Source organism: Nicotiana tabacum, chromosome 24 (assembly GCF_000715075.1).
Source record: "Nicotiana tabacum cultivar K326 chromosome 24, ASM71507v2, whole genome shotgun sequence".
NCBI lineage: Eukaryota > Viridiplantae > Streptophyta > Magnoliopsida > Solanales > Solanaceae > Nicotiana > Nicotiana tabacum.
The window spans coordinates 50634593-50655669 of NC_134103.1; the positions used below are offsets into that span (position 1 = coordinate 50634593).

The 21077-nt window shown below is 37.1% G+C and overlaps 1 long non-coding RNA gene across 2 annotated transcripts; it reads left to right on the forward strand.

The window, feature by feature from the left end:
- Positions 1-5500: 5500 nt before the first annotated feature.
- LOC142178452 (uncharacterized) lies at positions 5501-20264 on the forward strand. 2 transcript variants are annotated; one of them, XR_012706600.1, is made up of 2 exons: positions 5501-6114; positions 16675-20264. It is a non-coding gene; the product is annotated as an uncharacterized LOC142178452 (long non-coding RNA). The 2 variants fall into 2 exon arrangements; XR_012706601.1 differs by having other exon boundaries at positions 16706-20264.
- Positions 20265-21077: the final 813 nt, after the last annotated feature.

Here is a 21077-nt window from a genome sequence, read left to right on the forward strand (position 1 = left end):
CATATCTGCGAGACTGAATTTCCCATGTTGGGGTTCACTATGTTTATCTTACACGATCTGTTGATTTGTCTGTATCCTCTTGTCTAGCCATAACTAGGCTCCTCCTGAATCAACTACTAACTACTCATTGGCTCATTCTCATATCAATATTATGCGTAATCTTTCATGGGTCATTTCCTTTATCTTAACTTACGTCCCGCACTGGCTCCTTATCTATCAATAACATCTCAGGCAAGAACTCTTACCTCCTCTCCTTGACGCCGTATTGGCATAATGTTCTGGAATCGTAGCATATCTGTAGGATTTGAATAAGTGCAATCTTATCCCTATCTCATTCTTATCGCATTCTTACTTTATTATTCCATAGTTACTAGAACCACTCTATTCTGACTTAATGCCACATCACTCTATATTCTCCCCTTTAGGGGAGTTCTAAGATTTAGTATTACGACGAGCTACCTATAGATGTTTTACCTCTTCGTCTTTGGCATCTTTTCAGATCATCGATGACCCTTACTCGCCTTGCGGCAATCCTTCTGTACCAAGGATAACAAAATTCCTTATTCACGAGGGTGACACTTAGTATAACTGGCACATATAGTCCCTTAAGCTTAACTTTGCTCACATTGCTTGCTTTAGGGAAGCATCTTCCTGAAAGACCATTCTCTGAATTCTTCATGAATCTTCTTCTATTGTCCACTCTATTATCGCTAGAACGAAATCTGAAATTCTTATGATGCCGACTATTATCCAGTCACATAGTCCCTAATTCATGTTTAGTTTATCTTGTTCACCAGCCCATACTGATTTCTATTGTTCTGGGGTCTAACTTTTCCTTCGGGTAGTCGCGTTGGAGTCACGAACTTATTTCTTGAAATAATGATATGACTTTATGACCTATACTCTTTTATTGTCTCAAGGCCTGTCACCTCTCGTCTTTTCCTTCAATTGACTATAGACTCTGTAATACTGTCATTTTTTTGATCTACCGTTGTCATCTATGTATTACATCTTACTCATAATGCTTCACTAACTCTCTTCTTATTTCCTTGCTAATATTTCTGTCTATCACTTTATTCTGAGAGCTTCAACAAGACATTCTTTTGCTTTTAGCTCCCCTTGCTCCATCCACTGGCTCTCCGGGTTGCCTAATATTCTCTCTCCACTAGGGACGGGAGCCACACTAAGATAATATTTATCCCTTCAAGGCTTCCAGTGCCTATCTTTATAGTACTCATATATAGCCGTAGTATTTTCGAGTGCACCATCTGGGTGTCTCACAAGGAGATCTATTAACACATTTGCAATATCCTTCGGACATGTCAACCAACGCAAACAAGCCGTCCACCATGTTGGGTCACTCTAACCCCAGCCAGATCTTAATATCCGTCCATCTCTTATACTACTTCTGTTTGCTTTCATATGGCATCAATGAGATGGGTGTGGCCAATTGTATATACCTCTGTTATTGTTAAAGGTAACTCAAAAGGCTTATATTCCTCTGCCTGAATTGTAAATACTGATAATCTTCATTAGCTGGGTAGCTCGTACCCTTTTTCACCTTGCTTCTTTTACTTATTGAAACTTATATCTACTTCCTGAATCTCTCATTGCTTTTCACCATATGGGTAGATATTCTTACCTTAAGGGTCCTTATCAAGAATCTTACACACATGTTTTGCTGATAACTTCACGTTTACTCATCATAAACATGATGCAAAATCGAGTTCCTCTGACTCAACTCTTCCATAACTATATCTCTTACCAACCGTATTTCTGGATGGAGGCATCATCGTATTATCAGTAAGATAGAGTTTAGAAAATTGACTTCTTAGAACTGAGCTCTACCAAACGATCTAGAGTAAGAAGAAAGAGTGACAGTCCTAAATGCCCTGTAGCCTCCTGCTTATAAGTGTGGTGCACAACACACCCATAAACAAGACTCTACTAGACACGGCTTGTAGACTCCCTAGGACAGAACTGCTTCTGATACCACTTTTGTCATGACCCAAACCGATGGGCCGTGACGGGCACCCCATACCTTACTCAACCGAGTACCAACATAATGTATCTTTTTGTATCATACTATCATAGAAAACTGAGCCGGAGAGGCTATCGTGAGATAGGTAGAATACAACATGTAATACCAACTTATACATAGGATATATGGGCCTCTAAGACCAAGATAACCACTCGTACACTAAACATAGGCCGACAAGGCCATACAATATTTTACGTACATGACATCTGTCTACAAGCCTCTAAGAATACATAATTGTCATAAAGGTCGGGATAGAGCCCCGCCATACCAAACAATACACATCTAAATCATACTGACCAAACAAGAAACTCCGGAGCAAATGGAGTGCACCAACATCTTCGGCTGAGCTGATCGCCTACTTGGAGGACTCTCGACCTGTCTATCGAGACCTGTGGGCATGAAACGCAGCGTCCCCAGACAAAAGGAAAGTCAGTATAAATAATGTACCGAGTATGTAAGGATTGAAAATTAGTAAATGATAGACATGAGAGAAACATGGAGTAAAAGACTCGACATGTACGTCTGCATAGTTTTGTGAATCATTTCATTTTTATATGTCATGCATATATGTATAAATGTCATACCATGTATGGGTATATGTGTTCATAACATCATCAAGCCTCTAAGAGCGTCCCATCATATCATTTCGGCCACTGTGGGCAAATCATCAACGTATACCAGCTGATCTGGTAGTGGTTCGTATATAACGCCGTAGCCTTTTTTCATATCCCATATACATATAATATACGCGTATATAACGCCATTTGGTCATGGGTCAATATATATGTATAAATGCATGAAATGCATAAGAAATACGTTAATAAGATTTCTCGGAATGTCATAAAAATAATATGCGTGTCGGATACACTTTATAAAATACGTATTTTTCTGAGACCCATGAACAGAAGATATAATAATAATTCATATGGAGAATCAAGAATATAGACACCCCTAGTATTTCTATGAATAGAGTCATTTATGGAAGTTGCGAATTTTGCTCGTTTCATTTGTATCATTTGGACCATGCCAAAAGAAAGAAGGGATAGCCTTAACATACCTAAGTCGATTTTCTTGAGAAAGATTATACCGTATTACCTTAATATTGCAAAATCTTAAGTTAATTAAGGTGCTCTGAAATATCGGATTTTTGAAGTGTTGAAGACGCTATGAAATATCATACTTGAAATTCCTGAAGAGCCTTGAAATCTCACATTTTTAAGAATAGAGATGTGATTCTCATGTCTTTAAGACATATAATGGTTCTCTTTTTCTAAAATGATATATGACTCACGTTATAACACTTGACCACTTTTCACATCTTTAATCTTGCCACATATATTAATGACTTATGAGTCATACATGGGGATGGAGGGGTGCTGCCACGTGGGGGAGGGTTAGTCTTACCCAACCATTTCTTAATTAAATAGTTAACCTTTCATTAACTAATAATTAACCAATTACCCACATAATTAAAAATTATCTCAAATTATTTCAAATACTACTTACTTGACACACTTTATGTACCCTACTATCATGGTCATGTGATACCTTGTATGACACTAATCCATAAATACTGGATATTGTAGCTCGGACCGTATTTTATCCCAAATCGACAACCTTCAACGAAACTTGTTTTCTTCGATTTACTTACCCTCTCACCTTCACGAATTGACTTATCACTTATTTGAAGTAGCACAATACTTATAATCCCAAAATAATCTCATTCCCGAACTTACGTCGATTAACTTACGATGAAATTTTAACGTACAAAAATGCTGGATGTAACATCTCATTTCCGAGCTTTCATCAATTTATTTATGGCGTACTTTCACGTACAAAAATATTGGTGTAACAAATTCCGAATAACCTGAAAACTAAAACTGATGATTTACACAAGTCATAATACATCATACGGGGCTACTCGTGCCCCAAACTACTGAGCGAAGTGCAAATACTCAAAACAAACGGTCGGGTCGTTACAATTATTGTTTCTTTAATTATTCTTGTTCTTTAATTTTTTTCAAAAGGGTTAGATATACCTATGGCTCACCCATTAACTTCGAATTAATCTTGAAAAAGACAACTCGGGGTTGTGAAAGATTAATTAACAAGAACTTGAGAGGGATAGGATTAAACTACTTGTAGCCGCATTCAAATGCACTTAATCATCTTAATTGTTTTAGGGATAATTCAATTAGAATATTTTGTTAGTCTTCGTAAGTAGCTAATGTAGAATTATTATCCGAGGCTAATTAACATAAACTCGCTCATATTTATAAAATCATGAAATACATTGGATTGTTACTTGAGTGTTAATCCCCTTGTTCAATGCTTGTAGCCATTGATCATTTTACTTGCTTTCTTGGTTAGTTTAAATTTTACCATTACTTTTAATACTTTCTCAAAACCCTTTTTAGTGCTTAGCTTAGCATAATAAGCAAAAGTTCTCTTACTTGCCAAATCGCCTACATATTATTCTCTGTGAAATTCGACCTCGACTCATAGTTGGGTAATTTATATTACATGCAACCATGTTCGCTTACTCTTTGAGGAGTAGATTTGGGCGTTATCAAAATTGGCGATGTTGCCGAGGAACAATTTGGTGCATTTAGATTGCTTGAGAAGTAAGAGTACGTGCTTACTTGTGAATATTTGTGTAGATATCTTTCTTGTCTTTATTTATTTTCTTGTTTTTTTTCTTGTTTATTTTATTAGTTTATGAAATGGCATCAAAAAATAAAAGTTGATCGGATGGTAGTTGTTCATACTTTGATGACCCATTCTCCCAGGGACGAACTGTGCACATAATCTCAAACCTATGAGTGGAGTATATGTGATAGGTGTGGTGGTCAAAATGGCCATTTGGGTAATTGTGCTTGATTGTTTTTCCCATCCCCGAACCCCTACTATGACGATTCTACTTTGGATTTTGATATTTATAGGGTTTTTGAAGTTGAAGAAAATAAGTATGGGTAAAATGGAGAGTTCAAACTCATGATGAAGTGCCTACTTGAAGTAGAAAATAAAGAACAAAAAGCCTTAGAGGAGATCTTGAAAAATAGTCTCCAAAATGGTTTACAGCTTGAATCAAGAATTCTACATCTGCCAACCACTACATGCTTGTTGGCGATGCCGAAAAAAAATTGTAATTAGCATCAACCGACGTAATCAAAAACATCGTTGAAATTGACTCTAGTTCGGGGAAAAAAGGGGATGTCAAGATTCATGCAAAATTTTAATTTGAAGGCTTGATGTCTCATTCTAAGAATTTTTCGATATTGGAGCTATGTGGTTAAATGATATGTGAACCACATTAATCGATGAGGGAATGAGAAGATGAAAGGCAAGAGCCGTACATTTTGAGATTTGAAGGTGAAAAATGACAAAATGGCATTCCTCACATTAAAGCCAAAAGGTGCAAAATGAAGAATTTGACATTCGGCTTTTTTATCAACTTACCACCTCATGTCGTTCGTGGTCACAAACTTGAGTCAAAGTTAAGTGCCTAATTCATATTCTCCAAGTGGAGAGAAAATTGGAAAAGTTGATTCGTGTCGTGCCGCAATGTTAAATTCGGCACTTGGTGGGAGGCAACCAATCGTTTTTAAATTTTTAATTCGTTTTTGAAATTTTCTTTTTATAATAGATTAGTATATTATTTTTGATTAATATGTAAAGTTTCACATTTTTTGGAGTTGATTTGGGCAGGTCGGGTGGTCCGGACAGTCCCAATCCAGAGCTGCTAAATTTGCAGAAAACTGCAGCTTAGCGCGTTCGCGAGCAGAGTCACAAGTTCGCGAAGAACATGTAATTTCCCAAATTCTTCATGATCGCAAAGATAGAAGTACGATCACGTGTCTCTGGAAAATATATTTGTTCTTTGCAAACACATGTATCAACCGTGATCGCGACCCACCTAGGTAAGTTCCCCAATGTTAAAGCACTGGAGATCAAAATCGAACCCACTTCTTCCAAAAATAGAAACGGTTCTTCCTAATCCTATAACCCCAAAATCATCTCAACATTCTCCTTTTGCTTCAATTCTATTGTAATATTCACTCATTACTCTCAAGGTATGTGGCTTTTTCTCTTATCTCTTAATTTCTTTTTTTTTTTCTCCTTTGTTTGGTGTGAAATGGTCGAAGAGCAGCAATTTCTTGAGGTTTTAGGGCTTGAGTTTAATGTTTGATGTGGAAATCTTGTGTACTTTATATGTTTGCTTGCTGGGTGAGGTTGGTTGAATGATTGAGCATTAATTCTTAAAATGTTTGAGATAGATCCGAGCTTTAATTATGTGAAACTGCTATTAAAATCCAGTGCCTATCTTGTGCTTGATGAAATTTTTGAAAGAACTATTTCTAGGCGGGGAAGAAGAGTTTTGCGATGCCCTATTCTGTGATTGCGTAAGTCTAATTCAGCTGAGAATGAAAATCGCCCTTTGCAATCATGGTGCCCTTTCCGCGATCGCGTTGCTTTAGGTATGCTAAAAATAAAAATGTTCATCGTTATCGCAATGGTCAATTGTGCGAGCGCGATTCTTAAACCTCCGGGCAGCAAAATGGTAGCTCTGTCAATTTTGATCTGGAAGCTTTTTGATCCCTTTCTTTGGCCTAAACTCATCATAACATAGTTCTTTAAGTGTCTATACAAGTGTTTAAAATGATAACTCATTTTGTAGGTAGATTAAGCTTGAAAATGGCTTCGGCATCAAATGAAAATGTTCAAGAATATACCGACCAAGTTTTCCAAGAGGAGTACTTGGATCGGGACACATTCTCATCACTAAGATGTTCCCACCGCTATGACAAACAATTTTGTAGAAGCATTATAAAGGAAAAAGGTATTCTTTTGGCTGACCTTGAAGGTCAATGGCCTGCGTTCTATGAAAGGTTGGTGTTGAGTGGATGGATTTGCTTTGCTGAGGAACCAAAAAAAGCTAATCACGAAGTGACAAGGGTATTTTATGTGAATTCCTCAGAGACCGACTTCAAGAATGATTTGATTGTCACTGTCAGGGGCAAGGATGTCACGACCCAAACCGATGGGCCACGACAGGCACCCAGTATCTTATTCAATCGAGTACCAATATTACATGTCATTCTTTTCGTACTGTCATTGGCAAATGGGCCAAACGTGCCGTCATGGGATAACTAGAATAAACATAAGGGAATACTCAATATAAAACGACCCATTCTGATATAAAAACTTATACATTTGACATACAGGCCTATTAGGCCACAATGAGCACTCGTGCACTGAACATAGGCCTTACAATCTTTCGTATATATGACATCTGTCTACAAACCTCTAAGAATACATAATTATCATAAAGTTCAGGAGAGAGTCCCGCCATACCAATCAATATATATCTAAATGATACTGACCAAACAAGCAACTCCAGAGTAAATGGAGCGCACCAACATCTTCCGCTGAGCTGATAGCCTACTTGGAGGATTCTCGATCTGTCTATCGGGACTTGCGGGCATGAAACGCAGTGTCCCCAGGCAAAAGGGACGACAGTACAAATAATGTACCGAGTATGTAAGGAATAAAAATCAATAAGTAATAGACATGAGAGAAACATGGAGTAAAAGGCTCAACATGTAAGTCTGAAGAACTCTGTGAATCATTAATATTTACAATGTCATGCATATACGTATAATGTCATACCATGCTTAGGTATATGCATTCATAACATCATCAAGCCTCTGAGGGCATCCCATCATATCATCTCGACCACTGTGGGTAAATCGTCAACGTATACCAGCTGATCAGGTGGTGGTGCATATATAACGCTGTAACCTTTTCCCATATCCCATATAATATACGCGTATATAACGACATCTTGTCATGGATTAGTATATGTATAAATGTATGAAATGCATAAGAATTACGTTAATAAGATTTCTCGGAATGTCATAAGACCATTATGCCTTTGATTAATATCATAAAGTAAACTTTATCCACTTATGTATTTTCTGAGTCCCATGAACAAACGATAGAATAATAAGACATATGGGGAATCAAGAACATAGGAACTTCTAGTATTTCTATGAATAGAGTCATTTATGGAAATTGTGCATTTGCTCATTTCCTTTGTATTGTATGGATCATGCCAAAAAAAAAAAGAAGGGATAGCTTTAACATACCTGAACCAATTCTCTTGACAATCCCTTTAACACCCGTCGATTGCGACAACACGTAACGGCAGATTGAGGTAAGGAAAAATCCGTGTGTTATTCTTGAGAAAGATTATACCGTGTTCTCTTAGAATTACCTTTCACGCTGCTATTATGCAGTATAACCTCGTATGAAATTCTTGAAGCAAATTACGTTGCCATAAGCATTGTAAGGGATCATATAAATCCTTGAATTCCATATGTTACTTTATAGTCTTGTATGAATTTGATGAAGTACTCACGTTGCCATGCCAAAATTTGTATCATACTTGCTGAAGCTTTCTTTCCTCACTTTGTAGAGACATAAGCATTCCTTAAAGATGTGAGCGATTTCTTATCTCACTTTGTAAAAGATTCATATGAAATCTTGTTTGAGACTTTCACCAGTTGCTTAGCAACATAAGTGTCTTACTTACAAGATATATGAAAATCTCTTTTCTTAATATTTGTGGGCCCCACTTTAGGGGTGACTAAGTCACCAAAAAATCCTCCAAAATGTGCCACCTTACCATATACTTAAGAGTCACAAATGGGTTCTTTCTCCAATCTCATGGGCTGCCACGTTGGAGCCCTTACTCTTATTCAAATATTAACCCCATTTTCCTTAATCAACTTTGTTAATCCCCTATTAATTCAATAATTCTACATAATTAGAATTATTCCAAATTACTTAAAATACTACTCACTTTTAACACACTTCATACACTTTACTATCATAGTCATGTGGTACCTTGTATGGCACTAGTCCATAAATACCGGGTATTGTTGCTTGGACCGTATTTTATCTCAAAATGTCAAACTTCAACGAAATTCATTTTCTTCGATTTTCTTACCGTCTTACCTTCACGAATTTACTCATCACTTGTTTGAAATAACATAATGCTTATATTCTCAAAAACATCTCATTCTTGAATTTACGTCGATTAACTTACGATGAAACTTTAACATACGAAAATACGGGATGTAAAAAAGAAAGTTCGCTTTGATCCAGAATTGATAAATGCATACTACGATCTTTCCAATACTGATAAGAAGGTGTACAGGGAAAGAGTTAACGAGTTGGGCACACAATGGTTTGTGGATTATTTGGATGGCAGAAAGATGCCAAATTGGATAAAAATCACTCAAGGATCGAGTCTTCTGAGTTTACTGCCAAAGCCAAGACTTGGTTTTAAATTATATGTGCTTGAGTTATGCCTTCACATAATGAGATAGAAATTACACTTGAGAAGGCAAGGGTGGTTTGCGCAATCATAGAGGGCACACTAATGAATGTGGGGCAAATTACTGTTGATGAGATAGAAGAGGTTATTGCGGAGAGGACTAAAAGTTTCTTCTTCCCATCCTAAATCACTCATTTATGCTATGAGGCGGGGGAGGAGAAGAGACCTACAGAGAAAGAAAAGAATCCAGAGAAGCTCATTCATGCTGAGAAAAGGGAGCGGAGAATGCACAGAAGAAAAGAAAGATTGATGTAGCATCCCCCTCATTTACTATTTTTTCCGTATCTTTTTCTACTTATGTGACTTGTCGAGAGGTCTTGTTTTTGGTTTTGGAGTATTTTGGGACACTTAGTCCCTGAAACAGGAGCTTAAGCCTTATGATTGGTACCGTAGTCGGAACTGTATGAAGAAGACTCCGAAATGGAATTTTTGTCAATTTTGTTAGTTTCGTTGAGTGATTTTGGGGCTTAGGGGCGTGTCCGGATTGTGTTTTGGAGGTCCGTAGCTCATTTAGGCTTGAAATGGCGAGAGTCAAATTTTCAGAGTTTTGGGCCGGTAGTGAAATTTTTGATATCGGGGTCGGATTCTGATTCCGAAAGTTGGAGTAGGTACGTAATGTCGAATAGGACTTGTGTGCAAAATTTGGGGTCAATCGGACATGGTTTGGTTTGTTTCGGCATCGATCGTCAAACTTGGAAGTTTCAAGTTCTTTAGGTTTGAATCGGAGGATGATTTGTGATTTTAAAATTGTTTGATGTGGTTTAAAGGCTTGACTGAGTTCATATAGTGTTTTAGAATCGGTTGTTATATTTGGTCGAGGTTCCGGGGGCCTCGGGTTAGTTTCGGGTGCTTAACGGGTGAAAGCTTGGACTTAGAAGAATTTCTGTCATGCTGGTTTCTGGTGTTTTCGTATCTGTGGTGGGGAGCCCGCAGGTGCGGCCCCACAGAAGCGAGGCTGGGATCGCATGTGCGCCTTTAGTCCTGGGAGTCAGTGGTCACAGATGCGATGAGTGAGCCGCAGGAACTGTTACACCCCATGTTTTTGTACGTGAAAGTACGCCATAAATAAAATGATGAAAGCTCGGAAATAAGATATTACATTCCGTATTTTTGTACGTTAAAGTTTCGTCATAAGTTAATTGACGTAAGCTCGGGAATGAGATTATTTTGAGATTATAATATCACGCTATTTCAATCAAGCGATAAGTAAATTCGTGAAGGAGAGAGGGTAAGCGAATCTTAAAAAAATTAGTTTCGTCAAAGTTTGGCAATTTGGGATAAGATACGGTCCGAGCTATAATTCCCGATATTTCTAGACTAGTGCCATACAAGATAACACATGATCATGATAGTGAGAGGTATAAGGTGTGCTAAAAGTGGATAATATTTTAAGTAATTTGAGATAATTCTTAATTATGTGGGTAATTGGTTAAGTATTAGTTAATGGGAGATTAACAAGTTAATCAAATGATTAGTGGATAATTAATTCAAATATTTGAATAAAGATTTACATCTCCCAACGTGGCAACACATCAAGCCAAATGGTGACTCTTAAAGTCACATAAAAGGTGGCACACTTGGAGGAATTTTTGTAGCTTAGTCATTAGTATGTGGACCCACACCATTTAAGGCATAAAATTTCTCTAATTCAAAGAGAGATCTCATATATCAAAGTGTTAGCTACGGTCTTCAACAAGAATTTAAATACAAATTTCCTTATCATCTTAGTAACGTGGGAAATTTAGCATCTTCAACAAATTCAACAAGATTTCATGGCAATTCAACATGATTTCTTAGCATCTTAAGCAACGTGAGATTTTGCAATTATAAGGGAGTACAGTACAATCTTTCTCAAGAATATCATACGGATTTTTTCCTACTCCGATCTTGCCGTCACATGTTTTGTCGCAATTAATGTGTGTTAGAGGGATTATCAAGAGACTCGACTGAGGTATATTAAGGCTCTCCCTTCTTTTCTTTTGGCATGATCCATACGATACAAACGAAACGAGCAAATGCTCTACTTTCATAAATGGCTCTATTCATAGAAATGCTAGAGATGCTTATGTTCTTGATTCCCCATGTGTCATATTATTCGATCATTTGTTCACGGTTCTCAAAAAATACAAAAGTCGATAAAGTTTACTTCATGATATTAATCAAAGGCATAATGGTCTTATGGCATTCCGAAAGGTTTTATTGACGTACTTCTCATGCATTGCATTCATTTATACATGTACATTGACCCATGACCAGATGGCGTTATATACTCGTATATATATGTATATGGGATATTATATGGGATATTGGAAAAGGTTACGGCGTTATATACGCACCACTACCTGATCAACTGGTATACGTTGATGATTTGCCCACAGTGGCCGAGATGATATGATGAGATGCCCTCATATGATTATGAATGCATATACCCATGCATGGTATGACATTTAAGTTTGGACACATTTTTAGGTGCCAAATAGGTCCAATAATGGCCTGATTTGGACCTTCTTCAGAGGATGTCTCTTGGGATCTAATCCACCTTTTCTTGGACATGAATTTGGATCATAAAATAATTATAATACCTAGATAACTCATATCCTTTATCCTTGAGCTCTCCATCCCAATTAACAACTTCTTTATTTGCACTTGAAGTCTAATGACCTTATTTTGCAACTCTTTAGCTTGACATTTTGTTAAAGGCCCTCTTTGAGATTCCAAAGCTTCATTCTTGTCCTTGAATAGATTTGAGCTTCCTAGGATGCTATCAGCCGCTTTGTGTTGGGATTGTGGCATTGTGATGCACCTCCACCTGCATATATTGGGGTGAGGCAGTAGGGCCGCTTTGTATAGGGATTGTGGTATTGTGATACACCTCCACCCGCATATATTGGGGTGAGGCGGTAAGGCCGCTTTGTGTAGATATTGTGGTATTGTGATACACCTCTACCCGCATATGTTGGGGTGAGGCGGCAGGGCTGCTTTGTGTGAAGGTGGTTACAGAGGATCCCCGACTTGATATCTATAAATGATTAATGGAAGCTCTTAGTAAATTGGCTCGACGTTGATGGCTATCTAAGCCCTTTTATTGTTACCATGATTCATCATATTCATGTTGTATTCCCAGCCCTTGAATAGGTGTATTTGTATTGTGTAAGTAAAGTCTGTGAACGGTCTATGAGACGCATAGGTGTATAATATGATATACGAACACTAAGGACGGTCTATGAAATGTATATGTGTAAAATAAGAGAGGAAGGTGCCACTTTCATTGACCTTGTTTGTACATATTGTTACAATTGCATTATATAATGTATTTCACATATAGTTCATATGGCTCAGTTGATCCTAAAAGAGGTTTAGAATGATGCAAGTATAATAAGACTTGAAATGTGATTCTATGGGATATTTTGTAGTTTCTTGATTTATTTTATTTGCCTCTTATTTGAGTTACCATACCATTCCACATGTACTCACGTCCCTTTTGCCTGGGGCGCTGCATCTTTTAATGATGCAAGTATACTTCTATAGGATGATATGGATCTTTGATAGGGATCTTCTTCACTACTCAGCTTATGGTGAGCCCGCTACAGTTCTAGTGAGTGTTTGGGTTTAGTTCATTTTATTTAGTTAGGTATCTATTGTCATAGAAGCTCCATGTACATTGTGGTAATATAATTAAGGATTTGAGTTGTTCACAGTATTTATGAGGCTACACACCCATCATGAGAAAGATTGTAGGACATTGAGCCAAATGTATTCGATTTAAAAGTCAAGATCTAATTATGTTATGGTAAATCATGTATGAGTAATGATGAGAGGTTAATGTAAATTAGGCTTGCTCGATTGGGTTTACTCGGTTGAACGCTGGTCGCGCTCCCTGAGTTCGGTGCGTGACGCTGCGGATGCTAGCAGATCTACCTCGAGTCTCCAAATGCCAATTCGAGCTGATACGCCTCACAGACAGCTGGGACCAGTACAAAAATCAGCACAAGAAGTGCATAGTGTAGTATGAATACAATCGACCCAATGTACTCCGTAAGTGTCGAGCCTAACCTCGACGAGGTAGTGACGAAACTATGACATGACACCCACGTAATTAAACATGTACAGACGGAAATATACGTACCAAATAACAATAAATAAAGAATTAACAAGTACAATTGGGAGGGGACATGCGAAAGGGGTACAAGATAGGGTAACTACAGCAGGAGATGATAACAAGAATTAGTCAATAAACCTTCAACCAACAAAATGAACAAAACATAATGAATAAAGTTACACGACATCACAATTCGTGCTTTTACTCTCAGCCTCACCATGAAACAGTAATAATGGCAAGATATCACCCTTCGTGCTTTTACTCTCAATCTCACCATACAATGATAAATATGTCACGACATCACCATTCGTGCTTTTACTCTCAATTTCATAATGAAATAATAGATACGCACGGCATCACCCTTCGTGCATTAACTCTCATATATGGCACGACAACAAACTTCATGCATTAACTCTCAAATATGGCATGACATCACCCTTCGTGCATTAACTCTCGAATACGGCATGACATCACCCTTCGTGCATTAACACTCTCCCTTACCATGTAACAATGAACATATAACAACAGGGAGATAGAATAAGCAAGATCAAGTCTTTTGTAAACAATAGTTCCACAATACTAATCTCAACTTCAGACACAATACTCAATTATCACAGATAGTTCATAAGAACGGAAAGAACGATCAATTTATCAATTAACTAGTCTAAGCATGGATATCAGGATCAAAGAAAGAGATAAATTACAAGAAACAAGTCCTACCCGCATGCTTTAACCTAATAACAACGCAAAAATACTCCTCACCTCACATATATGTTGCGTTCAACATTTAAACAAGTAGCAAATAGGCAAACAAGTCCTAATCCCTCAAGTCAAGGTTAACTACGACACTTACCTTGCTCCCAAAGATCAACTCAGAGCTCAACCACAGCTTTGCCTTTCAAACAAGCCTCCGAACCAACCAAATCTAGCAAATTATCAACCAAACGATTCAAAATAAGCCTTGGGAACTACCCACGAATGAAAAAGGTTCAATTTAGGTCATTATTGAAAAAGTCAACTCCCGGGCTTGCTTGGTCCAATCTTGAAATTCGAACCAAAACCCGATTACCCATTCAGCCCCGAGCCCGGTTATGTAATTTGTTTCAAAATCCGACCTCAATTTGAGGTCTAAATTCCAATTTTACAAAAATCCCTAATTCTTCTCAAACCCCCAATTTCCACCATGAAAATCCAAGATTTTAGGTTGAAATCTTATGAAATGAAATTGAAAATTGAGAGAAAATAGATTTTGATCAGGTGTAGATGTCGCAATTGCGAACCCCACAAATGCGAATAAACTATCGCAAATGTGAAGCCTTCACATTCCTGCCGCCATCGCAAATGCAAACCATATGTTCGCAAATGCGAAATTGAGGGGATCGCAAATGAAACCCCAGATCTCGCAAATGCGAATGTCCACCCCCATGCCTCTGCTCGCAAATGCGAGGCTCGCATTTGCGAGCCAGACCTCACAATTGCGAAGTTTGCAGCAGACACCAAAAACCCAATGCATCAGCTATGAATTCTAAGTCCAAATCCAATCGTAGCATATCCAAAACTCACCCGAGCCCTCAGGGCTCCAAACCAAATATGCACACAAGGTTAAAAACATCATACGAGCTTGCTCGCGTGATCAAATTGCTAAAATAATACCTAAAACTATGAATCGAACACCAAATCAAATGAAATTTTCAATGAAGCTTTAGAATTCCTATTTTAACAACCGGACGTCCGAATCACGTCAAACCAACTCCGTTTCTCGCCAAATTTTACAGACAAGTCATAAATATAGTAATAAACCTATACCGAGTTTCGGAACCAAAATATGGATCCGGTATTAATAAAGTCAAATATTGGTCAAACCTTTAGATTCATTAAGCCTTTAAACTTCAAAATTTCGACAAAAAGCGATAACTCGAGCTAGGGACCTCCGAATTCGATTCCGGACATACGCCCAGGTCACAAATCACGATACGGACCCATCGAGACTATCAAAACATGGATCCCAGTCTGTTTGCTCAAAATGTTGACCGAAGTCCACTCAAATGGATTTTTAAGGCAAAAGTTCATATTTTATCAATTTTTAACATAAAAGCCTTCCGGCAAAACACCCGGACTGCGCACACAAATTGAGGAAGACATAAGGAAGCTATTGGAGTCTTCGAAACACAGAATTAAGCTTTTAAACTCTTGATGACCTATCGTGTCATCACACTTCCTCACTAAAGAACTGAGTCTGGATTGAATTTATGTTTTCCTAAACTTTAATTTTATTTATGATGAATTTTTCCATATCTATGAAGTAGTTCCCTTTATGGTTTTATGGATTTGGTGTATTGATGATTGTTTGTGGATTATAACTCTAGTTTTATGTATTGAATCATTTTGGATGATTTAGTTGTTGCATCTATATTCATTAGTTCATGTAATCGAGAGAGGCATAACTTGTGATATCCTTGCATTATATTGTTGGTTGAGTTCATAGATTCTTCTAAATAATCGAAAGAGGCTAGTTGAATCATTGATTAAACTTAGTTATGAGAATAATCGAAAGAGGTTTCCTAAAGACCAATCCACTACGCATTCTTGCATATCTTCACGTGCTTAAATTGGTTCATCTTGTGAGCTTAAGACTTAACTGAGAGAGGAGTTTTTGCTGAACGTTCGAACTAATAATTGAGTGAATTCGAGAGACTCACTTGAACATTAGAAGTGAATTATCTAGAGTTAGATCTTGATCAATTATTTTGCATCTATCCTATCAAAACCCTATTGTCTCCCATTGATAGTTTTCTTGCTTATTCCTTGTTTTGATTGTCATTAAGTCAATAGCTTTAGATTTTTAGTTAATTTTTGTTAGAAATCTTATAAATCTCAATTGTTGATCATCTTGGTTAGAAATCAAGCTAGAAATTACGAGAATACTTTGTAAATCCAATCCCTGTGGATACGATATTATACTATACTATATTTGATTAGCGAGCATAATTTAAGTGTGTCCTTTGCGCTCGTCAAATTTTGGCGTCATTGCTAGGGATTGACAATCAATAATGTTCAAAGTATTTTTTGGTACTAATTCCTGTTTTTTTTTTCATTTCTTCTTTCTATTTCTTATTTTGTTTTCTTTGTTAGTTAACTTCTTTTCAAGAATTTATTTTCTTAGTACCTGACAAGTGGAAGACGATATTCTTGATATGGAACTATAATTGCTGTTGAAGATGGAGTACAACCAGCCTAGAAAAACGGTTGAAGAGTTGGCATCTGAACATTATCAGTGATCTGCTATGTGTTTTAAATATTGTGGAAATCATCTATGGGTTGACTATCAAGTAGGTATGTATTCTTCCAATGGTTCGTATTTTGAACAGTCTCACTCTATTTCTAGTCCTTGCAGGTATGAGGATTCATATGGGCGCAATCCTGACTTTGGTTGGGATGAATATCCTTATTTTGAATGAAATGAAAGCGGAGTGAGAGGAGGAGAATGGTAGCTTAGAAGCATTTATGTATAGGTTCATGAATAGTATTGAAGGAAGGTTTATGCAAAATGATAAAGCCATTAAGAACCTAACAATGCAAATGAGTCGAATAGTAAGTATACTTTCAGAAAGCTCAGGGTATTGTGATGGGGAATATATGGAGGAGATTTCCTGCGAGAATGAGCCTACCCAAGAGGATGAGCATCTATAGAGGGAGGTTTCCACGATACAAGAGGACTCTGATTCAACTGAGATGATCGAAAATAAGGTTGTGGTTGAATGTAAAGAAACAGAAGAAGAGTTCAAACCCCCATCCACCTTTTCACATTTGCAACCCTTAGTATAAGAGAATGAGAAACAAATGGTGTTGGATATACCAGAGGAATATTCACTTGACCTTTCTTCTTTGTTTTCTTATTCTAACCTTGATCATGTGGTTTTTATTTTTGAGAATTTATAGGAATATGTAAGGATTGATCCTGTGAAAGAATGTAGAAACAAGTTAATGATTATCCTGAACGAGTAATTCACCGCTCAATATGAGAACAAGAGAGAAAGAAAAGAGTGGATCTTGCAGGTATCCTAAGAAGAATTGGTCTTAATGAGATCCATAAAGAATTCCAAGGAGCGAAAACGAGGAATGAATTCAAAATTAGGGGTGGAGTCCATAAGTTCTCGGAAAAGAAGAAAATTCAGGGAAGTTTCCTTTACCTTATACTTTTTAATTGTGTGCCATGGGGACATGCCACAACTTTAAGTGTGGGTGGGGGATATTTGTATGTATGTATGTATATTCGTGTTTCTTTTTGCTTAGTTTTAGTAGTTAGAGATAGAAAAAAAACAAAACAAAATTAAAAATTGAAATTTTCTATTTTTCCCGACGAAGGATATCATCGACAAGTTTCTTGAGGGATTAAAGTCGGAAGCAAAATGACAAAAAGATTTTCTTTTGTAGGTAATGTAATAATTCCCCCTTGATTTTTCTTTGTGCCGCGGTTCTTTTCCAAGGATTTTGTTTGAACCGGGTGTAGTTAGTTTTTATTTTTTAGGAGTAGGAAACCTTGTCCTATGAGTTGAATTGATGGCGATATCTCTTGACTTTATTATTCCCTGAGAATAGTGAGTGCTTTAGACACTTAGGCTCAATTTTTGACTTTGGTATAAATACCTTAAATTGTATGATCTTAACTTTGCTTAACTACTTTGACTAGAGTGTCTTGATAGTCCAATCTTAAGTGAGTTATGTGTCATGTGGGTGTGAGGTTTTTGTGTTATTATGTGCATTGCATTTGATGTCTAGAACTTGCCCCGTGTATTTGCAAAGCGAAATGGCAGTTTTATTCAGTCTTGGAAGGGATATAGGCATTTTTTGGTTGAGCCACATATATGCTATTACTCACCTAATTGTTATGTATCGTAGTTAACCCCTTTGAGTCTATAATCCTATTTCTTTGGCAACCACATTACAAGCCTTACCTATTCGATTGAATTGACCATCTATTTTACCTCTCGTGAGCACTTGAATTTGTTATGAACTTTGTAAAAGTGAAGTGTGGGGTGGTTGGTTTGGCTTTTGAGTGGAACTATTGAAATAGAAGAAGGGTGCACTGTTTTGAAAACATAAGAGCCACTTGAATTGAAAAAGAAAAATAATAGTTGTATTGTTGTGAAAAAACATTCCTTAACAGTGGTAACTCTTGATGTAATTTTGCTCAAAGAAGTAGAAAGTTGATGTATATTGATGTGAAGGTGGAGTTATGTTCAGACATAAGTGTGGATTTTTGAATGGTTACTTGTATGTATTAAAAGTTCTTAGGAAGGTGTAGTCACTCTTATATCCAAACATATCCTACCCATCCCGCATCCTACATTACAACCAAATAAAGTCGTACTTGATCCTTGACTGAATGAGCTCAATTAGTTGAGTAGTACACTACGGGTAAGCCTATGGTATGTCTTATGTGGCACATGAATGTTGTTTCTGAGAGTGAGCGAATTCTTTTTATCTTGAGTTCCTAATTGTTCTTAAATTTCATTGTGTGTGAGGTCACTTGATTCACTAAGGAAAGGTAATGTCATTGACCTCTGTGTTAGAGTAAATGAGCGGGTAGTAAAAAATGCATGCTGCTTTTGAGTCAAATCTTGAGGCGAGGATATTACATTAGAGTGCTTAATCTATTTTAATTATTCTTAGTATGATGAGTTAGGAGAGTTGTTTAGAAAGGTCGTGTATATATAAAAGTGTAGTTTGATTGTTCGAGAATGAGCAATGATTTAAGTGTGAGGTATTGATGGTAGGCTATACTTGCGTATTTTAGTCGCTTATTGCACTCAAATTCACTGCACTTTACTTGTGTTGAGCTTTAATTTGTAATGATTTGCACTTATTGTGTGTGTTTATGCCTTGTAGGAGTGATTCCGAGTTATGTAGATGTGATGGAACTAATTCGAGCTATTTGGAGCTTTGAAGTCTGAGTAAAAGCCAATAAATTAAGACGGGATCGAGTTCGGGGGTGGAGTACCGCGTATGTATATAAAAAGTGAAAGAAAAATGCTCAAGGCCATGTAAATGGCCTATCATGGCTTGTTGGAAGACGTGCACCGTGATGGCTAGCCAAAAGTCTCATAATATGTTAAGGAATTGAATCCTCCAAATTGAGACATGCAAGTGACGTGTGAACATGAAGTGGCTGCCCAATTCATCCTTACACAAGACAAAATAGTAGCATAATTGAAATTTGCCAATTCTCTGGAAAACGTCACTAAAGCGACGCACTGTGTGATGCCCACCGTGCCACAGCAGTGTATTTTTGGTTGCCTGACAGATGTTGAGCTCTTTGGATTTCCCCACTAATGTCCTGCATGGCGCGTCGCCTCATGCGGCGCGCCTGTGTATTTTTTACAGAGTTATTTTCCTATTTCAGCTAGGAAAAGGTGGTTTCGTTTGGGCCTGACCCTACTTGGTATAAATACAGGAAAATATTATTTTCTGGACTTTTGATATACTTTAGACCTAAGGAGGCTAAGGAGGAGTGGAAAGAACACAAGCACAAGGATTTCATCATTCCTTCCTCACTCAAGACCCGAGTTTGGATTGAATTTATGTTTTCCTATACTTTAATTTTATTTGTGATGAATTTCTCTATATCTATGGAGTAGTTCCGTTTATGGTTTGATGGATTTGGTGTATTGATGATTGTTTGTGGGTTATAACTCTAGTTTTATGGATTGAATTATTTTGGATGATTTAGTTGTTGCATCTATATTCACTAGTTTATATAATCGAGAGAGGCATAACGTGTGATATCCTTGCATTATATTGTTAGTTGAGTTCATAGATTCTTCTAAGTAATCAAAAGAGGCTAGTTGAATCATTGATTAAACCTAGTTAGGAGAATAATCAAAAGAGATTTTACTAAAGACCAATCCACTACACATTCTTGCATATCTTCACGTGCTTAAATTGGTTCATCTTGTGAGGTTAAGACTTAATCGAAAGAAGAGTTTTTGCTGAATGTTTAAACTAATAATTGAATGAATTCGAGAGACTCACTTGAACATTATAAGTGAATTATCTAGAGTGAGATCCTGAACAATTATCTTGCACCTATCCTATCAAAACCCTATTGTCTCCCACTAATAACTTTCTTGCTTATTCCTTATTTCAATTGTCATTAGCCAATAGCTTTAGATTTGTAGTTAATTTTTGTTAGAAATCTTATAAATCTCAACTGTTGATCCTCCTTGATAGCAATCAAGCTAGAAACTACGAGAATACTATTTAAATCCAATCACTGTGGATACGATATTATACTATACTATATTTCATTAGAGAGCATAATTTAAGTGTGTTTTGTGCTCATCAGGCCGAAGACCTGTTGACACTCCTATTTATCCTAATGCTAAGCTTCTACCAAGACAAGGGGAGCTTCTTAGAAATCATGTTAGATATAGGCGGCTCGTTGGCAAATTAAACCTCACAGTGACTAGACCTGACATTTTCTTTCTTGGGAGTGTTGTAAGTTAGTTTATGAACTCTCCGTGTGATACATTGGG